This window comes from Kryptolebias marmoratus, linkage group LG7 (assembly GCF_001649575.2).
Source record: "Kryptolebias marmoratus isolate JLee-2015 linkage group LG7, ASM164957v2, whole genome shotgun sequence".
Lineage (NCBI taxonomy): Eukaryota > Metazoa > Chordata > Actinopteri > Cyprinodontiformes > Rivulidae > Kryptolebias > Kryptolebias marmoratus.
Genome location: NC_051436.1, coordinates 21342825 through 21364462, shown reverse-complemented (window position 1 = coordinate 21364462; position 21638 = coordinate 21342825). Strand labels below are relative to the sequence as shown.

General features: G+C 37.0%; 1 protein-coding gene across 1 annotated transcript in view; it reads left to right on the top strand.

Moving 5' to 3' along the window:
• The first annotated feature begins 8463 nt into the window (after positions 1 to 8463).
• LOC108245286 (proliferation and apoptosis adaptor protein 15) overlaps positions 8464 to 21638 on the top strand; it is a 56830-nt gene continuing 43655 nt past the window's right edge. The window contains exon 1 of the mRNA XM_017432050.3: positions 8464 to 8796. The gene's annotated coding sequence lies outside the window, so the exon portion shown is untranslated. The remainder of the gene's footprint in view (positions 8797 to 21638) is intronic.

Below are 21638 nucleotides of genomic sequence, written 5' to 3'. Positions count from 1 at the left end.
TGAGCTATGGTCTTAAACTTTTGATCAGCTGAAAAAATCATGTTTCAGTGTAAATGCAGTTTTCAATTAATTCCACGCTCAAACGATTTTGTCTCTTACACTGATTTCTTCTTTTAACATTGTGAAGCTCTACTTAGAACCTTCTTCAGATCAAATAGTGCAAAATGCAAATTCTTGCAATTTTTTGACTGGTCTTAAGATTTTGATCATGAGTGTATATTTCAGAAAACATGCAGTGACTGTATTTTCATTTATATTTTTCCACTGACTCGTCCCTCTCAATGAACACATTCACACCCAAAGAAATAAACAGCCTTTGTCTGTCTTTGCTGATCTTGTTCATCCCCCCAATTTTTTTTTTCATTGTCTGTTTTCCACATTTCTCTTCCTTCCTGCTGTCCCTTCTCAGCAGCTGAATCCTCAGAGTTGTTTTGCTTGGGGAACTTCCTTTCTGAAGGCCTTTCTCCGCCTCTCCAATAAATGAGCTGGTCTTGTGATGAGAAAACAAATACTTCCTTATTTTAGACAGCTCAGAGGAAAACACAAGAGTCATCTGGCACAAACACAAATTTGTGCATGCTTATAAACCATATGGTCTCCCACAAAAGTACACACGGCTTATTTTTCTACTGAACTGAGGTTGCCTCTAACCTCAAATTTATGAGTGTGTGTGCACATGTGTGAAAGAGAGTGTTTGACTTTGTTTTCTGTCTGGATCCTGTTTGTCTGATTAGAGGGCTACTTCCACATCCCCAGGAAGCAAATACCAAATGAATACACCAGTGCCCCATGTGCATTTCTGTCTAAAAATCAACACATGACATACACACATATATACCCACAAATGTTTTAAAAAATCCATATAGGGACATTTTAATGCCCTCAAATGATACAGTGTGTAAAAATATAATAATAATTTTAGATGGTAGTTTGATTATGTACACTCATGTACTGGTGAAGATAACAGTTACTGTGGTGATGTACCTATTGTGACGTGGACAGCTCTGAACAAACCTTGCTAACTCATCATTTGTGTTTCATAGAACACCTGCTGGCTGTGGACCAGGGTCAATTAGTTTGTAATATGGATGGATGGATGGATGGATGGATGGATGGATGGATGGATGGATGGATGGATGGATGGATGGATGGATGGATGGATGGACTGACTTTTTTTATTGTTGATGTTTTTGTTTTTGCTGAAACCAAACTCTTCAAAATATTCTTTAACCCTCCTGAAGAGAGACATAGAGAGAGGTAGAGAAGCTCTTGTCACTTTGGGTCAGTTTTACCTGGAGGACATTGGAGCGTTAATTTCACCTTTCCTTTACTCTGATGGAGCTTGGTCATGACACTCAGAATATTAACTGTGAAGGTGAAATGTGAAGCATTCTAAATATGTCAAAGAATTAAACTTGTTTCAGTAAATTCTTAGTCAGCATGGCCCTATTCTGTGAAGCAGGATCAGTGGCTTAAAGGAGGTTTTCCACCAAATGGATTCCAGTGTTAAACTCAAGCCAGAGCTTGCTGACCACTAGCTCTTACTGTTTCCACCACCATAAGCTCTGGCTGTGGGACTGAAAGACTTTTGACTTTTAGGGTTCTTTTATTAAAGAGGGTCCAATGCCAGACCAGACCTGGTACTTAATTGTTATTGTTTTAAATACAATTAAGAACTAGTTGGAGGGGTGGGGGGGGTTACAGCTAGAAAGTCAATTCAGAGCCATGTCATTAAGTCACATTAAACATTTCTTCCAGACTACAACAGAGGGAGAACCAATCAAAGCTGTTTTCTGCTATAGATTCTCAGTCATTCAGGACATGGTAAATCCAAAAAAGGGATTGAACCCTTTTATTTTTCATCAAAGCTGTTCTTTGCTCTGACCCAGCAAAGACGTTAGTGCTGAGTTAACACTGTTTTTTCAGTGCTAAAGTCAGAGTTTACAATGGTGGAAACAGAAAAAGATGGTTTTAAAAGAACTCTGTCTCCAGTTTAAAATTACAAAACAAAAAAAAAATATGTTTGTCAGGATCTAGGGTAGGCTCATGCAGGACACAGGAGGAAAGAGGTTGGAAGGAACAGACACTTTAATTAAACTTATTGAGTCCAAGGAACTGCCTCACAATGGCAGGTACAAAAATCCAATTACCTGAATCCCTGACATAAATCACATGGCATGGTAACACAAGAGGAGGAAACTGTCTAGGACATGACAGGCATAAAGAACAGGGTTAGTAAATAAAAGACGATGAAGGAAAACTGAGCTATAAATACACTTAGGTTGACAAGCAGGTGAAGACTATCACACAGTTCAGCCATATCATACACTCTTGTTTTGATGTAAGTTTTTGGAAGTTTTTTTCGGTTACAGTTTCAAGCCTAAAAAAATACAATAAAAATCCCTTTGACTTCTATTTTACACAGTACGTGTTAAGTATTTTCACATAATTGTATTCTTTAGTCACATGTTCCGGTCAGGATGCCTTTTACACCTTATTTCAGATTGTATTATATGGTCTAAGATCTGTAACAAAACAAAGTTTTGGAGCTAATGTCAGTCATGTTGAGCACATTTTTATAAATCACAGTGTGGAAAACAACATATGGCCTCCCAGGCAACCAAAGATCATCAGCTTCCTCATCTATCACCCACTGCGAGCTATTTCAATATCTGACTCGTGACACATTAGTAACAAACACAGCCTGTTGTTTTCCATTTCTTTTTCTTTGACTGTTTATTGTGTTCAGTTTCACTTAAAGCAAATTGCATCTCTTAATTACTTCCATCAAGGAGGTTATGTTTTGGTTGGTTTCTGGCAAGATTACTTAAAAAATAATTAACAGACTTTGATGAAAATTTCAGGAAATATTTTGGTTGTCACAAGAAATAAGTGACTCAATTTTAGTCACGAAATAGCCTGGATCTGACTTTGCGCTTTCTGAGTGCTTCGAGTTGAATACTAGAAATTGGGTTGTTGATTTTGGACACTTTCTAGTAGAGATGGTTTTGGAACTAAACCATAAACAGAAATAAACCTGTGTACATGAAAGGTTTGTGTTTGTAATATTAAATTAAAGTTATTCTTTTCTATTTATCAGCAAATAACTGTGAGTGTGCTTCTGTCATTTTTTTAACTTGATGGAATATTTCAGTCAACTTTGCCTTAAATGCCAAGGTTTTCAACAAAGATCTGTTACCGCTCAGAACATGCTGAGGATGACTCTCACCTACAGTCACTACAGCTCATTATCTGTAGAAATGACTGTTAATGCCTTTTTTGTATTTGTTAAGGTCAATTAGCTGTGACAGCCATCTTGATTAGGTTGACTTTAAATGTTATTCAGTTGTAGAACTTTCAGAAAGCCTTAGCAAATTCCATCCAGTGGTTCATGAAATATTTTGCTAGCAGACGAACAAAAACACATACACAGGCAATTATGTGATTGTCTGTCCATAAAGTTTGTTAGTAGTGGTCAATAAACATAAACCAGCTAATATTTAACATCTATAGAATCTTCAACTGATACCTCGCATGTCTAAATGTTTTCAGACATTTGCACCTCTTCTTTCAGCAGCTAAACTAACCTGTCTCACGACGGTCTAAACCCAGCTCACGCTCCCTATTAGTGGGTGAACAGTCCAACGCTTGGTGAATTCTGCTTCACAATGATAAAAAGCTTTTAAGCTCTTAGAAATGAGCCACTACCATCTTTAAAACATAGATATTTCAAAAGGTTTAAAACTAAATTAACAGAGTGAGTAGTACCCTTGTACTTGTGGTAAAAAGGGGAATTTTGTTATCTTCAACAAAAGTCTCATTCATGATCGGAAATTGGATGATCTGCTTCATCATGAGTTACTAACTAAGATTAAAGTCACTTTGGGGGTCATAAAAATAAAGTACATTTTAAAAGACTGACAATCACAAGACACTCAATTAATTTTACACTCTAAACTCTCACATACAGTGACTCATTTTAAACTTATCCTACAAGCTATAAATGAACAAGGACAAAGTTAGGAAACATTTTTCAAAAGATTTGTTCATTTTGTTCTCTATAACAAACTTATTTTGCTGAAATGCTTTTTTTTTTAATCAATTATCTGACCTTTGTGACAAAGCTGTTCAGTATTTACAAATGGAGTCAAAACTCTCACACAAACCTTAGGTAAAAATAACCATTAGGCTGTAAAAATAAATCTTAATGTTTTCTACAGATGTGTAGGTTTTAAGATTCAAGATTCTTTATTTGTCATTTTGTACAACTACAACACACAGTAAAATGTATCTTAAACCACTTTTTTAGGACTATAGGCTGTGTGAATAATAAAAAAGGAATTACAAAATAATCATTTGATAGCAATAACAATATGAGAAAATCAAAATTAAAATCAAATATTTTTATGTTTATGTTAGAGTTAGTGTGTGAAATGAGCATGAAAGGCAAACCACATGTGAGTGATCGCAGCAAGTCTCCTTACACAGTATTTTATAAAAATAAGCGTTTGTGTTGTTTTTCTTATTTTCTCAGTTCTGTCTTGTCTGTTGCATTTTTGGGCCACCATACGAGATGAAAGAAGTGAGTACTGCCGCACGCACATTCAGCGCAGTTTCAAAACTCTGGGCTGCTCACACTCAGCCACGAAAGGAACAGGTGTACCCTAGCATGACAGGTAAGATGATGACATTTACATCACAGTCTAAATGTATGCAAAAAGCATGAATGGCTTTGTTTTGGCCTTCAGAAGTCATTAAGGAGTGCTGCCAAGAGAAAGATTTATCTTGACTGAATTCATGTGTTTTTGTGGCCTCTTTGGTTTTAAATACCTGAATTATAAACCATTAAATAAAAGCTAAAGTAGCTGTCAATCCTGCAATATACAAATATCTGATAGTAATTGATAGGATAGCAATAGAAGAGTGTTGTCTTTTAAATATTGCTTTAATGACAACAATGCACTTTGTGTCAAAGAATAAAATATGACCTTATAAAATGTATTTTTGACCACACACAATTGCTTTGAATTGTGTCTCTAGCTGCTCATTCTTTTCATTTGTTTTTAAATGAACATTTAAATCAATAAATAGTTTTAACAAAAACGTCTGACCAAACCTTTTGAATCTTTTGAAACTTTCATTGCGTTTGACACAGCTTAGGGGAAAAAAGTGTTGTTTGGACATGATTTGGGTTGGGAAAAAAAGTATATATAAGCACATGTGACACCTGTTGAGCTTTAGTCAAACTATTACTGAAAAACATTCTCAAGTAAAAAAGATTTTTAAACTAGGAATTAAATAGAAAATTCTTGTGATGAAGTTCGATGTTTTGTCCACACATCCTTCCGGCCCACCTCCTCCCAGGGTCGGTTACATTTACTACACCGCCACTAGAGGGCGTGCTCACTTTACATAAATAATAAAAAAAAAAAAAATTGGTTGATTCATTGTGTTCTTTAAATGAGAAAACATCAGGCAGTGCAGATCTAAAATCCTAAATGGCATGTTTATATTTAAGTGGATTATTTAAGAACCCACTTCTATTGTAAGTATTGTATGCCTAATCATTAATCTAATCATTTCTATGATCAACAATTTTAAACTACAAGTCACATTTTGCATTGCATTTCTGAGATAGAGACTTAATATCTTTTTCTAAATAAGTATGATCCTGTTTCCCACAAGTATTCATTTTATTATGCTACAAGGTGACCTTCCTTCCAAGAATCCAAGCGAGAGAACGATTTAACCACATCTGAGGGATCAGCAGCCAGCAGCATGACTCCTGCCGGCTTTCTTTCACTTTTTAAAGAATGGAGCTGGTGTTGAATGGTGGAACTGTGATGGAGCGAAAGAAATAGGAGGAGGGATCTGCTGGCTGGACAGTGCAGTGACATCAGCTTCAAAAAATGTGTGTGTTCAAGTGTGTATGTGTGGCATTAGACAGAAGTTCTGAAAGAGCGCTCACTCTGCTGCTTTTACAGAAACCCAAAAAATGAGCAAACACTTCTTGTCTATGAAACCAGCCTACAGGAGTAAATAGTGTAAAAAAGAGATCAGTGTAAGCTAAACTTGTCCTTGTTTATTTATTTTTTGTGTGATGTAGGCAGAGGGTGAACTAATCGGTCTGTCTGGCTCCTATAAACTGAGAGTTTAACAGGCACATGCCAAACTGAGTTTTAAGATTGTTATGCTAGCAACGCAAATCAGATGTTTTCCTTTATTTATTTTTTCCATTTTCTTTCTTTTTTTTTTACAACAACCATTGTGATGTTCAGTTTGTCATTTTATTTTCTTTGTAATTTTTCACACCAAAAACTCAATTTACACGTTGAAAACAGATCCAAACACAGCAGTAAATCTCTGTTCTTAAAAATATTTGAATTGATGTAGACAAGGCCTGCAACATCTGATGTCATCTGTGCTGTGTTTCATTTATCTCTGAAGTCAGAACTCCGATCTGAGAATGGCATCTAATTACATGACATTACATTTAATTTAACTGTGTCCCAGTAGCAAGTCAGAAACCTGGGGGATTTTCAAATTGTTCAGTAAACAGGCTAACATCTGTTTGCAAAACAATTTTGTAACAATGTATTTCACTGCAGCAGCAAGTTTATTAACAGAGGGTGATTATTATAGCATACTGTATGTACAACTGATTTGAGGAAATACAAAATAAGAGAAGTGCAAATAATCATCAACTATCACCACTTTTTAAGGCAGCCATTTTTTTTTCCTTGGATTTTGAGGTTCACGGTCAGTGAAAAAAGTGTACTCCAGTATATTAAATTATAAACACGAGGGCAGCAGCTAAGATGGTTACAAAGTGAGCCAAGACCATGATTAAGTGCACAAACACACCCACCATATCTTCATCAAATACCACGCCGAGCCATTTTGCACTACCTTGCTTGATTTTCCACTCATTTCTTAATAATGCAACATAAGTGAAGTGAAGTGAAGTGAAATTTATTTACATAGCACTTTTCAGCAGCGAGGAGATCCAAAGCGCTTTACAACAGAAACAACAACAGAATCAAATACAGAACAATCAGGTACAGAATCAAATACAGATAAAAACATCAAAATCAAATATAGAAATACAGAAATAAAAAACATCAATCATGTATAATCTAAATGAAATATACGATAATCTAAATACAGTCATGAAACTAAACATAACTAAAAATGAGCTAAGACAGTCAAAATAGTAGCTAAAATAATCTAAAGGAAATCATGATAAAGTTAAAACTGAACTAAACAACAATCAGGACCTAACAATATTTAAATTATGAGCTAAGATAAACTAAACTAAACTAAATGTACAGGAAGGCTAAATAAGCTAACATAAACCAAAACAAGATAATGTTAAACTAAAGGTACAACAAGCTAACTAATAGTACTAAAGGCCCGCTGACAGCCAACATAAGAATTGCTAAGATAACTAAACGAAGGAAGGGAGAGAGGGAGTGCGAGTGGGGTGACAGAGATGAGGCAGAGACGGTGGAAAATGTGTGTGTGTGTGTGTGTGTGTGTGTGTGTGTGTGTGTGTGTGTGATCATATAAGTGATCCTAGATCAGATAACATCAGTGGCGGGCATTTTATTGGATAAAATTTGATCTTAAATTAGTGCAAACCATTCACCCACTCATCTTGATCATTAGCAGGTCAATTTTTTGCTCACAATTCAACACTTCCATCATCAAATAAAATTCCCTGTGGCACATGTTTAAAAGTTTTTTATGTAACTTTAGTTAGTGACTAAAAGCTTACATCATTTTTTTTTTCACTAATCACAAAGGGCTATGTCAAGGGCTCCTGGGTTTGCGCCCAGGTTGCTCTTATAGTAGCCAAGGTGGGTACGATGTGGGTGGAGGTGGGCAATATGATAATGTGCACAGCCTAGAGTACAATTTTGCAACCTGTGGGCACAGAAATAAGCCACAAAACTCACTGGTCACAAAACTGCAACTGAAAATTTGTTTATTTTCTTGTAATTTTCAGTCAGCAACTTCAGATTCAGATTCAGATTCTCTTTATTGTCATTCAACATAACATCAAGGATGCACTGTAGAACGAAATTACGATGCATATTAGCACACAACTTGTCTCCAACAGACCTGTTCAGTGAGGAAAAAAATCACCTGTTTGTGTTATTAATATTGTCAATACCATTTAAAAATACTATCTACTATTTTTTTCTTATATACCGTATTGCTGTTCTTTCCTAAATAAAATGTGTCCATGAACGTAGAATTTGGAGGAAATTGTTACTTTTTCATTTATCATTTAAGGTTTTATTTTTCTTTTGTCACCAAGTGAGACACCTTGTTGAAATAGACGATCTCCGTAGAAATTAGACAGCGTGCTCAAACGTGAGAGAGAGAGAGAGAGAGAGAGAGAGAGAGAGAGAGAGAGAGAGAGAGAGGAAAAGGCGTTTCCACGTTTCAGCAGCCGGTCATAGAGCAGCGAACACCGGGGCGCACGGACACTTAGAGGGAATCACGACCGAAACCCGAACCTTTTCAGTTCTCACTTATCAACCGTGACAGCTGACCTAACCCGTGTCCCCTTCACGACCGAGTCTCCCACGCCGGTAAAAACAGACTCAGATCCAATCGTTGAACGACTTGAAGTCTCAAAAAGTGAAACGAACCGAGAGGTGGACTTCTCTGTGTTTCAGACCGACATCTGGCTCCCAGAGGTGTTTCGTGTCAGAGATTCAGAGGAAATTATCTTCCCCACATCCTTTCTGTGTGTGCCTGTAGCTGACTCGTTTCACAGCGCCCGGGGTGAGTGCATCTTTATTCTGCTCCTTTACTCTTCCTCCCTGCGTTTCAAACATGTAATTCTCTTCTCGTCGGTGGTTATTACTTTAAGACTAAAAATCCCTCGGGTGCACTTCATTCATTTGGCTGTGTTGAGAGTCAGACCTCCATTCATGACTCAGTTCTCTCCGTGCATACCGTTACATGGGAGGGTACTTCACAGCCTGCCTGGAAAAATGAGTTTCTGCCTTGTTTTCGCATCAGATATGCCTGTTGCAAAGTGGGGAAATAAATTCAAGAGTATTGAGGTGATATTCCGTTAATTAAACACCAAGAATGGGGATTTTTCTTATTTAATATTAGATTAGGTTGAATTGAAAAGATTGGCATGAAATGAAAAATACCTTGGTTTGATGACTTTTTTAGTGGAAAATTTGTGATTTTTTTGTTGTTGTTGCATTCTCAAGGGAGCCTTTAACCCAACCGTGGGTAAAGTAATTGGATTGAGATTATTGTGGCTGCCAGCACTCATGTATCCAGTGTCCTTTATTTCCCCCAGCGTCCTCTGTGGTCCTGTTACACAAACTGGATCTAGTTCTATCACTCCATGTTCTGCTGCTGAAATCACAGTGGGTTATTGTATTACATAACAATAACCTGTGAGGGGCTGTTTTCTTGGAGAATTTAGTGAGTGGTAGCAAAGAGTGCTCAGATTCTTAGGAGCAGGTTTTCTTCAATGTTCTGGTATCAAAACAAACATTTAGTCTGGTGAAATGAAATGAAATGATAAACCCATCGGTGACCACCTGTGACTGCCACCAATGGATTTGTGTGTTTGTGTGTGAGTGGATGCGGGGGATTTTTTTTTAATGAATGCATGTCTGTACAGAACAGCCAATTATTGCTCTTCCACACCAATAACTGACTTTTTAGATCAAATATTCTTGTGTTTACTTTTTTATCCTTAATTTTTTTTTTTATCACGATAGCTCAAACAGGCATACATGAGGCATTAAAAGACAGCTAACGTTCTGTTTAAAAGAAGGTTCCTAGCTCCTGTTTTAAGTTTGTATGAAGACACACCCTAGAGACCAAAATGGCCCAAATCCAGCCTAACATAGCTACGAAACAACATACAGTATGAATGGTTTCCCATAATCGGACCAACTCTGTGATAAAACCATCTCAATTTTCCACAAACTTGTGCCATTTTTGAACCTGGTTAAATGTGCTGATATAAACCAAACTCTTCTAACATGACCAAGTCCAGCAGCCATAACTGTGTGCAACATCGCTATGTACAACAGGTAAAATATTAATTGTACGCAACTTTTCGACAGAACTCTAAGAGTCTTTGATGCTTGTACTGCATTACAAACAACTGCTCAACTTTCAGTAAATGAATTTGAGTATCTCCTACGACTTTGTTGAGATCTTTTCAAAAGTGAAGCTATTTTTAAATTGCTTTAAAGGTCTTTTTAAGGGTAGTGCTTTAGTTTAGAGGTAGAGCCCTCACAAAAATGCAAGTACAAATTTGTGTGTGTGTGTCTTGACTCAGCTTTTTTGGGAGCTTGTCTCCTCTGTGAAACACATCGATCTGTCTGCTTGAACAAAGGGGGCAAAACTGGGCAGCACAGCAGAAATGTGCTTCCTCTCGCGGGTTCACTTCCTCTGAATGTATGTGTGTGTGTGTGTGTGTGTTTGTGGTGTCGGCTGTCCCCCCACTGCTACTGCCGCCAGGGGAATGTTTGTGGCTGACTGTTTGCAGGCTCCGAGTCAAAAACAGTTTTCGGGAAGATCAGCGTTAAACTGGTGAAACTTGAAACAGTCAAAACAAAAGAGGAAATGTGTCAGAGTTTTTTTTTTTTGTTTTTTTTCCTTCTCCCTCTTTGCATCGACGTTCACAACTTGCCTGGTCTGCAAACTGTTTGTTGTCACACATTCCAAACAACCAAAAGTGGACAAAAAACAGACTTATGATAGTTTCACTATTATCACAAAGGGGTTAAACAATTGTTTCCACTGTTTTCAGCCAAACAAGCAACATGTAAAAACGATGCACTATTTATAGTGTGATAGGAAAAACTTTGCTCACCACAACTGCAAACCCATTTAGCCACTGCCTTGTACCAATGATGAAAGTCTGGAGTTGAGTATGGTTACTTCTGCAACCACAGGAAATAAGGAATCGAAAGTTTGGTTGGAAGAAGCTTAACTTATAATATCACAGAATGCAATTAAAAATTGAGTCGCTTCATCTTGCAAAAGTCATGCATGGCAACACCTTTTTTTAACTCAGGGTTCGTACAGGTGTTTGAAATCCTTGAAAATGCTTGAATTTTAACAAGAAGTTTTCAAGGTTTGGAAAGTGCTTGATTTCTGTATAAAGTCCTTAAAAGTGCTTGATATTTTAACTGCACAGTTTTGTAATAAAGAGCACTGTAAAAGTTAAATTAAAAATCTTAATTTGAGATTTTTATGTTAAAGGCACAAAACTAAGGGCGCGAGCAGCCATTTTGCCTTTGATGAAGTCTCAAAGCCTCACTGCCACTCAGAGTGAACTGAATTTGGAGGATTGTTTTGTTAAATTACTGTTTGTTCTACACCCTCTACACCACCCAGGTGTAGAGGGCGTTTGTGGGAGACATTTCAAAACATAAAACTTGGTTCTATTTTATTTTACTTTGTCCCTGCTATGTAGAATACTATCACAAAACAATAGAAATAACAGTAATGAATAATTTTGTTTGACAGTGAATCAAAACTGTCTTCTTGAGTTTAAACGTATTGTTTTATCTCCAAAGCGTGGTGCTGGAAAAGTTTGAAAATTGAGCTTGAAAATGCTTGAAAAGCACTTTGAACCGTCTTGTTGCTGAAAAGTGCTATATAAATAAATTTGACTTGACTTGACTTGAGAAGTGCTTGAAGTTTACACTGGGAAAAGTGTACGAAACCTGTTACCTGTTCCTTACTTTGCTTCAAAATGAAGCAATATTAAAACACAATTAACACTGAATTCTTGAATTTCACAACATTGGTCCAACACTAACACTGAAACACCTCCACCTCATGACACCTCAAGAAGGCTAGCATCACTATGGATTCCCTTTTCTAGAGGGCAACACATGTTTTTCAGCCTTTAACAATCGAAAAGTACTGGAACTTGTGGGAAATAGGGATGAGCTTTTCCAGCAAAAGTACTATATGAATTAGTTGGTAATAATTTAGCTATTATTTAAGTACTGTTTGCCACATTAGCCATCAGTGTCAGTGGGTTATAACTCTTGCCATCAAGTAATAAATCTGCCACTGCTCAAGATTGTAAAGGGATCACTGTTCACAGTGAGGATTTGATTGGTTGGCAAGGTCAATTACTTGCTTACATCGACGCTCCATCTATAGTGTTCAAAATGTCATTGAAAGTGTCAGTCATGTATAAAACAGTCAGGTTTTAAATGTGTTGTGAATGGAGCTTTGTTTTTTTTTACATCAGAATCAAAGACCGTATATAAAAGATGGGTTGGGGTAGGGTAGAGATTAGGGGGTAGGGGTAAACAGTCACAGTCATGCTAAAGCTCCAAGCTTGTCATTTATCTGTCAACTTCAATTTTTAGAGCCAGAAACGACAGAAGTGATATGGGTGTCCCAGGCCAGTCATAAGTATCAAACTGGGGTCCTGATCAAGGCATTTTTACCTCCACCAAGGAAGTTAAAATCTCTTACACTCTGCTTCTGAACTCTGTTTAAGTCAACCGGACCTTTAATATGGCTCCTGTAAAACTGTGATGTACTGTTTGAAGTATGAAAGTATTTTAAAGCACAAAATAAGAACAGTTCAGTAGCTTTTGCTATGTTTGGAATTCTTATATTTCTTGTTGCAGTAATAATAGAGCTTCATTTAATAGGTATTAAATGCACCACCATTTTATTTCTTCTTCCTTTTCATTCAGCTGTTCCCTTTGCAGGGGTTGTCACAGCAAGTCCTCCATCTAACTCTGTCTTCACTCCAACTACCTTCATGTCCTCTCTAACTGCATCCTTTTTGACAACAGAAACACGTCAACACAGGGCACAAAATTAGTAAGATCACTTGAAGACAGCATACTTTAAGGCTTGAAGTTTGAACCCAGATAGAAGAAAATAACTTGGATTGTTTAGTAAATCGGCCTCTCTGTCATCCTGACAGGATCAGCTAATGCAACCACGGATTCTCTAACAGACCTCCTGATAAATAGGGAACAAATATATTACTGTAGACTGTCCCTTCCCTTTGTTTTTAATGGTCCCACCCTCTTACATTGAGCTTTTGTTATGTTTTTGTTTTTTTTCGCCATGTGTCAGCACACTGGGCTCCCAGGAAGCGATGAGTTACAGAGGATCAGTGTTACAATGCTGTTAACATCACTGTCTGTAATCTACTGCTGCTAGCTCGGTGGCTCCTGTAGCCTGCTTTTCTCAACTCTGCTCTAGGCAATCATTAACAAATTAAACTGACGAGGCAGATGCCCCTTTCTAACTCTAGAGGAAATGTTTCCTAAAATAAACAACCAGCAGCATGCGAAGCATCAAGTGAGCAGATGAACTTTTTGCAAAATCCCAAAATACTAACAAAAAATTCAGTCTGTTGAAAAATGAAGTTTTAAAACAGACTCCAAAACCAATTAAAATTAAATGTCTCAGCTTGCCTTAACTGGCTATGTCTCCTCATAAAATGTTTGAATACATAAACCCTTGATGTTTAAAAGACTAATTATCTGAAAAGATCCCACTGGAAAGAGACCCCAGAGCAGAGTTCGAACTTGCTGTTGGGATATCTTCCCTGGCTTGGGGCTTCACGTCCTCCTGGAAGAAATGGAAAGTGTTTCTGGGAAGAGGAATGTCAAGAATCCTTGACTTGTTGCCTCCACAACTTAACCTTGGATACGAGGAAGAAAATTGATTGATGGATGTTTTGAATCGCTTTAAGATGATTCTCAATTAAATCATGAGATTTCTTTAACTCACCTTGTTTCACAAATATTTTATCATGGAACCTTTAAAAATCAAAAACATTATGCTTCTTGGTGAAACCATAGGGCTTTGCTGTTAGACAATTGTCAAAACCTTTGACACACTGTTTTGAAGACAGAGATTACTGTCAGGATCTATAATATGAAAGTAACGAAAAAATGGAGAACAACAAACTAATTTCAGAATTTGAATGGAGCTCAAAGAACAGGAAACCTCCAGGATCAGATGTCTGTCTTAGTCATCTGGGTCACTGGAAGTGATACTGCCGGCAGAACCAGGGATGTGTGAGTAAGAGTGAAACCAGCCCCAAGAGCTAGCCTCACCATCCTTGATGAAGTAAAAATGTTTGCAACAATGTTTACTGAGCTAATCTTAACCATGGCACTGAACTTTGTGTTCCTCCCTGGCCAAACAGGAAGTGATGCCTGAGCATTGCACTATCCTCTTTCCCAGGATTCCTGTGTTCTAGAGATGGTCAAATTAGGTTGCTTGCCATCAAAATCATCCCACAACACACACATTTAAATATGTGCCAGTTTATTTGCTAAATGACTTAGTTTAATTTGTATTATGCTGTTTACCTTCAAAAATATTGCTAAAACCCATGAAGATATAAATGAATGTCCAGTCAGAATTTATTATGCATGTAACCTAAAAGGAGGATTTTTTTCTTTATGCAGTATGTGCAGTGATTTATTCTAAATTCCCTTGTGCCACAGAGGTTAAGCCTTCCCTCTCAGGCTTGTACCCACCACACACACACTAAACAACCTCACAGTTAATTCCTCCAACATCTGCATATTGACGTTTCTTTTTTTTTGCAGTAGCGCTGCATCATGCCAACATGATAGCAAGGCTGTAGAAAGACGTGTGTTTTGCACAGTTACAGTGTGTGCCAACTAGAATATTTCTACTGATTTTTATGGATTCTGGAGCACAGCACAACAGGATATGGCTGCATGACCACAGCTGTTTCATAAGCCCAATCTGTCCGACTAGCAGCATTTCACAGTGGCCTGAACACTGGATGAAATGATCCGAGAAACATACACAGGCAGTACACTTCAGCCACAGTGCAAATCAACTGAAGTGCACGCATGCACAAACATGTAGGGTACACACTTTTATGTATGTTTCATGTATTTGACATGCACACGCACAGAAATGTACAGTTTGGGATAGGCTGCCCCCCTTTGCCTGTAGGCTTAATCTGCTCTGCAGCTAGACTGAATGAAACACCTCAGTGGGTCTGATTGGATTTGATAAGACCTTATTCAACTGAAGCAGGAGGGGAAGGATGCAAATACTCTTCTGCATTGTGTGTGTGTGTTACAGGATATTATCAGAGGTCACCTCAAAGTGTTGCCTGTCTGTCTCTCTCTCTCTCTCTCTCTCTCTCTCTCTCTCTCTCTCTCTCTCTCTCTCTCTCTCTCTCTCTGTCTCTCTGTCTCTCTCAAATCAGTGTTCATCATCAAATTGATTGTGGAAAAATGCCTTGTCTGTAAGCGAGTACATTAGTGTGTTTTATTTCACTAAATTGTGCAAAACCAGCACCAAAGTGCCATCACACTGTTTTATCAAGGTTAGCGTGAAATAAATAAATAAATAAATCAAACATAATGAGTCTCAATATACGGAAGTCAGCTGTTGATCATAAACACTTGAGTCCCTCTTAGTGTGGTTGATCTAATGGATTTTACATCTGCTTCGTTTTCCCTTTTTTTGCTGACCCGTATGTTGCTTCCCACTCGCTTAGCTAAATAGAAGCATTAATATTTACAGAAAACCAGTCATCAGAAAACCTGATCCACCACCCTCAACATGCTGCAAGTGAAGTACAATGATATTGTTCTTATTGAACAATCTAGATTTGATGAGTGTTAGAGATGTTAATGGATAATTTCAGGCTCATATTTTTATGAATAACAACCATCTGCAGCTTGTTATCTTAAGATTGCTAACAAGCTCTGCTTAACCCTTGTAAAATAGCACATTTTAAAGCTTGAGTATTTGTATGATTTTAATCAGATAAACCCTTTATTAACAGGTTATGTAATACTTCTAGAAATTGTAGGTCAATTTTATATTTGATACAGAGAGCCTAGGTATCTTTGTTTGTTTTGGTTTTTCAGTATTTGAGCTAAGCTGAGTTAACTGCTAACTATTTGTAATATAATGTAGCTTAAAAATGTTGGTATATGTCTCTACATGATTTGCTAGTTAGCTTCATAATAAATTCAGTAGCTATGATATTGATGTTATCTTGATGCACTGGCTCTGGTTTGAGCCAAGAACTTGTTTGCTGCTCACATTAGGTGCTTTCAGATCAAACCCTGACCTCGTTTACACCTGGCACTAACAATTGTCCTGGATGATCCGATTGCAATTGAATAGTGATAAACATGCACATTGAAAACATTTTCACTCAAGCCATCTTTGAAGGTGATCTGAAACCCTTATCTGCATACATTTTGTAGTCTGAACACAGTCTGTCCCGAGCAAAGATGTAAGAAGTGACCCCACATGAGCTGCAAAGTTTTAACTTCTTAGGGTAAAAAAAAATCCACTTCACCTGCTGGCAGATTAAAGACAGTTAAACAGGCATCCTTAGGAATATTCTGAAGATGCACTTAGCCTTTTTGTTTTTTTGGCTGAAACTAATTTAAAGCAGGTCCTAAAATGACCCGATAAATGTAGTGCTAAGGGCTACAAATGGCCACAGTACAAGCATTGCAAAAACAAACGTGAAAAAGGCTAAATGCTTAAGAAACATAATGCGGTCCCTTGTGGTACAAAATAACCCTTTTTACTATATTTATGTACATGGCTAATTCTCATGTAAAATGTCTTAGTCACTTTTTTATCATGAAAATGTCTGCAATGGTATTTGATGAATATATGGTTTATTAGGATGTTTAATGTTCAACCACTGACACTCTACTATAACAAGTTGATATATTGTTTCTTTTATTCTTTTTTAAATATTAGAATATTTACAAATACAATGATTAAGCAGAGACAAAGATACAATTGACAAGTCTCCTTCTATCTCATCTAGATCCTACATTTATGAGTCTATTTTAGTGACTCTTTCTTTAAAGTACTTCAGGTTTGTTGTGAAAATTGCTAAATTGGTCACTGGTCACTTAAAAAATAGCTTAAAAGAAGATTTAAAAGTACAAATAAATAAATCTAGTATAAAATCCCCAAAGTTAAGCTGGTAAACATCACTTTATCAGTAACTACCAAGCCCTCTCATAATGTCCTTGGAAAGAAAGTGAAAAAAGGTGTTTACTAAAATAATAACTTCCTTATAGAGAATGAAATCTTAAAAATTATTAAATAAAATGGAAAATAAGGCAGCTAAACATTTTTTCACTTTTAAAAAGAAAACTAACCATGTCCTTATTAAAAATGTCTTAAAACCACAACCCCAACTGAAAGTAATAAAAACTATGATAAACTCTAATACCCCCACTGAGCACGTGCATCAGCCTGTTTGTGATAAGGAGCTAACTTTTGGGCCAGTTTTTGTTTTTGCGACAGACGACTAGTCAGCATGTGGCACAGTGGAGAATCTTGCAGTTCACGTCGGGGGGTCTGATGTTTGTGCATCTTCATCTGCTCTGATGATGGTGAGTCTTTGTGTGTGTGTGTTTGTGTGTGTAATGACGAAGCTCATGGCGTGGGTGGAAAGCATGGGTCTGCAACAGTTGCACTGATGAGCCATGAGGGCCTTGATGAGACACTTTATGTTTGTGAGGTGATTCAGAGCCGTGGACGCTTTTTATGCTGCTCTGAGTTGGACACGATCAGCACTGAATGTTATCAACACAAATGTTTGGTTGGGTTTTTTTTTTTACTATACACAGCTGCCTGAACTATGAGTGTCCATCCGTATCAAAAAGATCCATTTTCTAACTTATCTTCTAAAGCCCTAAACCTGTTTTGGAATGCATTATCACCTCCATCTCTATCAGTAATGTGTGTGTGTGTGTGTGTGTGTGTGTGTGTGTGTGTGTGTGTGTGTGTGTGTGTGTGTGTGTGTGTGTGTGTGTGTGTGAGTGTGTGTGTGTGGGTGTGTGTGTGTGTGTGTGTGTGTGCATTCAGATCTGTGCATGTTTGGTATGTGTGTTGAAAAAAGCTGGAAATTGCCACTGGGGTAAAGAAAATTCACACACACACCAACAGAGCATTTCTTTGCTTCGATTCAAATACAATGCAGGCCTCAGACTTTTTATGTTGTTTATGTAACCCTCTGGGGACCTGTGGACCCACAGAGTGTTCAAGGTATTAATGTGTCGTACCATTACACAAAGACACGACGGGAAGCTTTTATGTAATTCATTATGTAGAGATTTTAGGGGATAAACATAAAGTAGGCGACAAGCAGCACCTCAAGCCACATTTTTTCTTGTCCCGTCTTTGAAAACATTTTTTATTTAATAGAATAGTGATTTTTTTTATCACCAAAACACATTAAACAGTATGTGAACAGAAGTCCTCTTCTCTTAATGTTTGATACACTATAAATATGTCTCCAGTGATTTACAAAAATAAAACAACAATTTTTTTCCCATTCTGTTATTTACATACCATTACTGTCATACAAAATACTTGTTTTTACATTGTCATCATTTTCATGGTTTTGCATAAATCAATTTGAGTGGTCTGGTCCTATGGATGACCATCCAATGAAAAATATCAAAACGCTTGTGACTTAACTCTGTAACTTCACTGGTATCAAACAAAATGCTGTACAACAGCTGTATTAATTCCAAAAGTTTCTCTCATTACCTCAAATTAGACATTTTTGGTTGTATTTTTACTATGGCAAAACAAAAATGTCTCAATTTAATGAAATTTTCAGCTTACGAATAAAAATGTATAATAGTTGTTAAGGCTGTTTGTGTTGTCATAATTCCCTTCTTTAATTGTCTTAAAGATGTTTATGTGCTTCCACTGTCGATAGTTGGGTTCACAAATCTATTTTATTTTGTGGATCTAAAGCTGAAAAAGATAAATTCTAAAACATAGAAAGTGTTGTCAGTATTGGGATGACAGAAAAGAAAGAGAGTGAAGAAATGTGGATTTCGGAAGAGTGGAAATTTAATAGGAATTTGTTACTGTGAAAACAGTAGTTTAAATGAAAAGTACACTTACACTACTATTTGGAGTTTTTTTGTTGTTGTTTGTTTGTTTTAACTTTGAGTCGGAATCTTAAATGTAGTACCACATAGGTACACTAAATATTCCAGTTTTGTTTCTACCTATACTCTATATTCTGTTTTGTTGACAATGCATTAAAAGCCTGATTTCTAGGCGTTTTATTTTGTAACATGTGAACATTTCTCCTAATTGTTATCATTATTTTCTCATTTATACAGTAAGAAAATAGACTATCAGAATGTTTCCTATTGAAAAACTGAACAAAATTCAAGAAGTTTGAACATGATGCAATGTTTGAATTCTGGTTGAACCAGTTTTTGAAAACTTAAAGAAATAGGAAAACCTATAGTACAAAAAATATTTATACTTTTTAAGTGTCCTGCCCTCAAATGATCATGTCTTTGATGGTGTTTTTGTTGTTGTTGACTGTGATTATGAACAAAAAGCCGTTAAATCTAAATTTGTTTTAACTCTACTCATTGGCTTTAAGGGTAATTTAGATAATAGTTATCCATTATCATAAAGGCTAGATGTTTCTTAGTCATAAGCAAATACTTTGATGACATTTGCATAACTGTTATATTTTAACTAATAACTTCCCTCATAGTAGCTAGCCAAGCTGGGCTGAAAGTTTTATTTAAGGGTATTTTCTGTTTGTTAATCACAGCTGAAGTGACCTTACAGTAGTCAAATACTTGAGCAGACCTGACTGTATGGGCACTCTATTACCACAAAAACCTTTTAGTCATTGTAGCCTGCTGCTGATATTGCACACATTATTGGAAAGGTTTACAGAGTATATGTGGAAACTATTAAGAAGCAAAGTCCATTTTACTTGAGTATTAGGAGGAAAAGCAAATGCCAAACACAATGCTGCTGTGGGATTGATGTGAACGGAAGCATCGACAGAAGGGGGGAAATAATTCTGCCACATCCCTTCTTTAAAGACCTCACTTACCCTCTGGTTTACATTAAGGGGTGTGTGGAAGAGTAAATGAGAGTTTAAGGGTTGTGTTACATAAGCAGTAATTGAATTTAAGCATTTGCAGTGATGAAAGTTACATTTTACCCGTCCTGATAAGTACTGCAAGAAGACGGAGCCGAGAGCTTTGCTGGTTGCTAAAGAAAGTGGTTTGGTTGCCAAGAAACTAATTAGAAATGTGTCACATTATTGCTACTGCTACTTATCAAAGTTCCCATGATACAGTGGGGATGATACGGTGAACAAAAGCAGTTATATATCTAAGATCAATTGATTTGCACCATTTTTATGAGTAACTCCACTAAAGATTGTTGAAAAGCTTAAAATTGAGTCTGTCTCGGAAGGTCTTTTTATACTCATTCCTTGTTAGTCAAGTTTCAAGCATAAATGCTGCTTTGCCAAACAGGACAGTCATTTTAGGGAGTTATTACCTTGCTAACATAAAGCAGGACTGCACATGAAGTCTTGTGGGGAATTCATCGAGCGCAATGTTATTACAGAAATTCATAAAAGAGGCAATGATGGCAGACAGGTACAGTGTGGCAGTTAGATGTCTCATGTCCACCGGATGCTGAGTGATAGATTGAGTTTCATTTTCTGTGAATAGCACCTTTCTCCCTCCACCGGTACCAACAAGCACAATCCACTAATGGAGCAACAGGGAGGACCACGCAGTGGAAAAGGATGAAGAGAATAATGGAGGAGGACAGAGGGAGGCGGAATAATCTGAAACTTTGGAGTCATGCCTGAAGTCTAACACAGACTGAACAAGTTGTTTAATCTCTAATGGATTGTTTGACGACTCTGTGTGTGTCTGTGTGTGTGTGTGCGTTTTAGAGGGTAATGACTCTAATAGCCATTGCCCACGGTTCGTGACCATTTGACTCCATGTCCCTGTTAGTGAAAGAGAGGCTACAGCTGCCATCAAAGATTGCCGCTCTTGTGTTTATGTTTCTGTGTGTGTGTGTGTATGCTTTCCCTCTCCCCATTCATCTCTGAATGTGGTTCTCTGATGATGACTCATGCTTCTACCCTCCCCCCTTCTTCCCCCCATTCCTTCCTCCACCTTTTCCTGCTTTCCTTCCTATCCATGCCTTATTTTGTTTCCTTCTCTTCCTTTCTTCTATATTCATTTTATTTGTTCCCCTCTGAGATTCAGCAGCTGTTGTTTCCTGTGTCAGTTACCATAGAACAAGTCTTGTGATGTAGAGCTACGTACCACCCACATTTTACCTCGTTTAAATCAGTAATTCAAACTTTAAAAAAGCTTATTATTAGATGAAGATAAATTAGTCTCAAAAGTAAGTGACTTTTGAGACGTTCTTCAAGCTTCAGATTCACAAATGTAATGCTGTGTTCAAGTCTGATGAAAAGCTGGGACATCTGAGCCCTACCAGATTTACAGGGTTATTGGAAACAACATATTTCTGACTTGGTACATTATCTCATAACCTCTATATTAAAACACATACGCTTACATTGACTGTATAGAGTTGCACATTTTGATATGCAACTCTATATGGAAAAGTGTGCTCTGACTTTTAGTGGCAGTATACAAGTGCTGGTCATAAAATTAGAATATCATGAAAAAGTAGATTGATTTCAGTAATTCCATTTAAAAAGTGAAACTTGTATATTATATTCATACATTACATACAAACTCATATATTTCAAATGTTTATTTCGTTTAATTTTGATGATTATA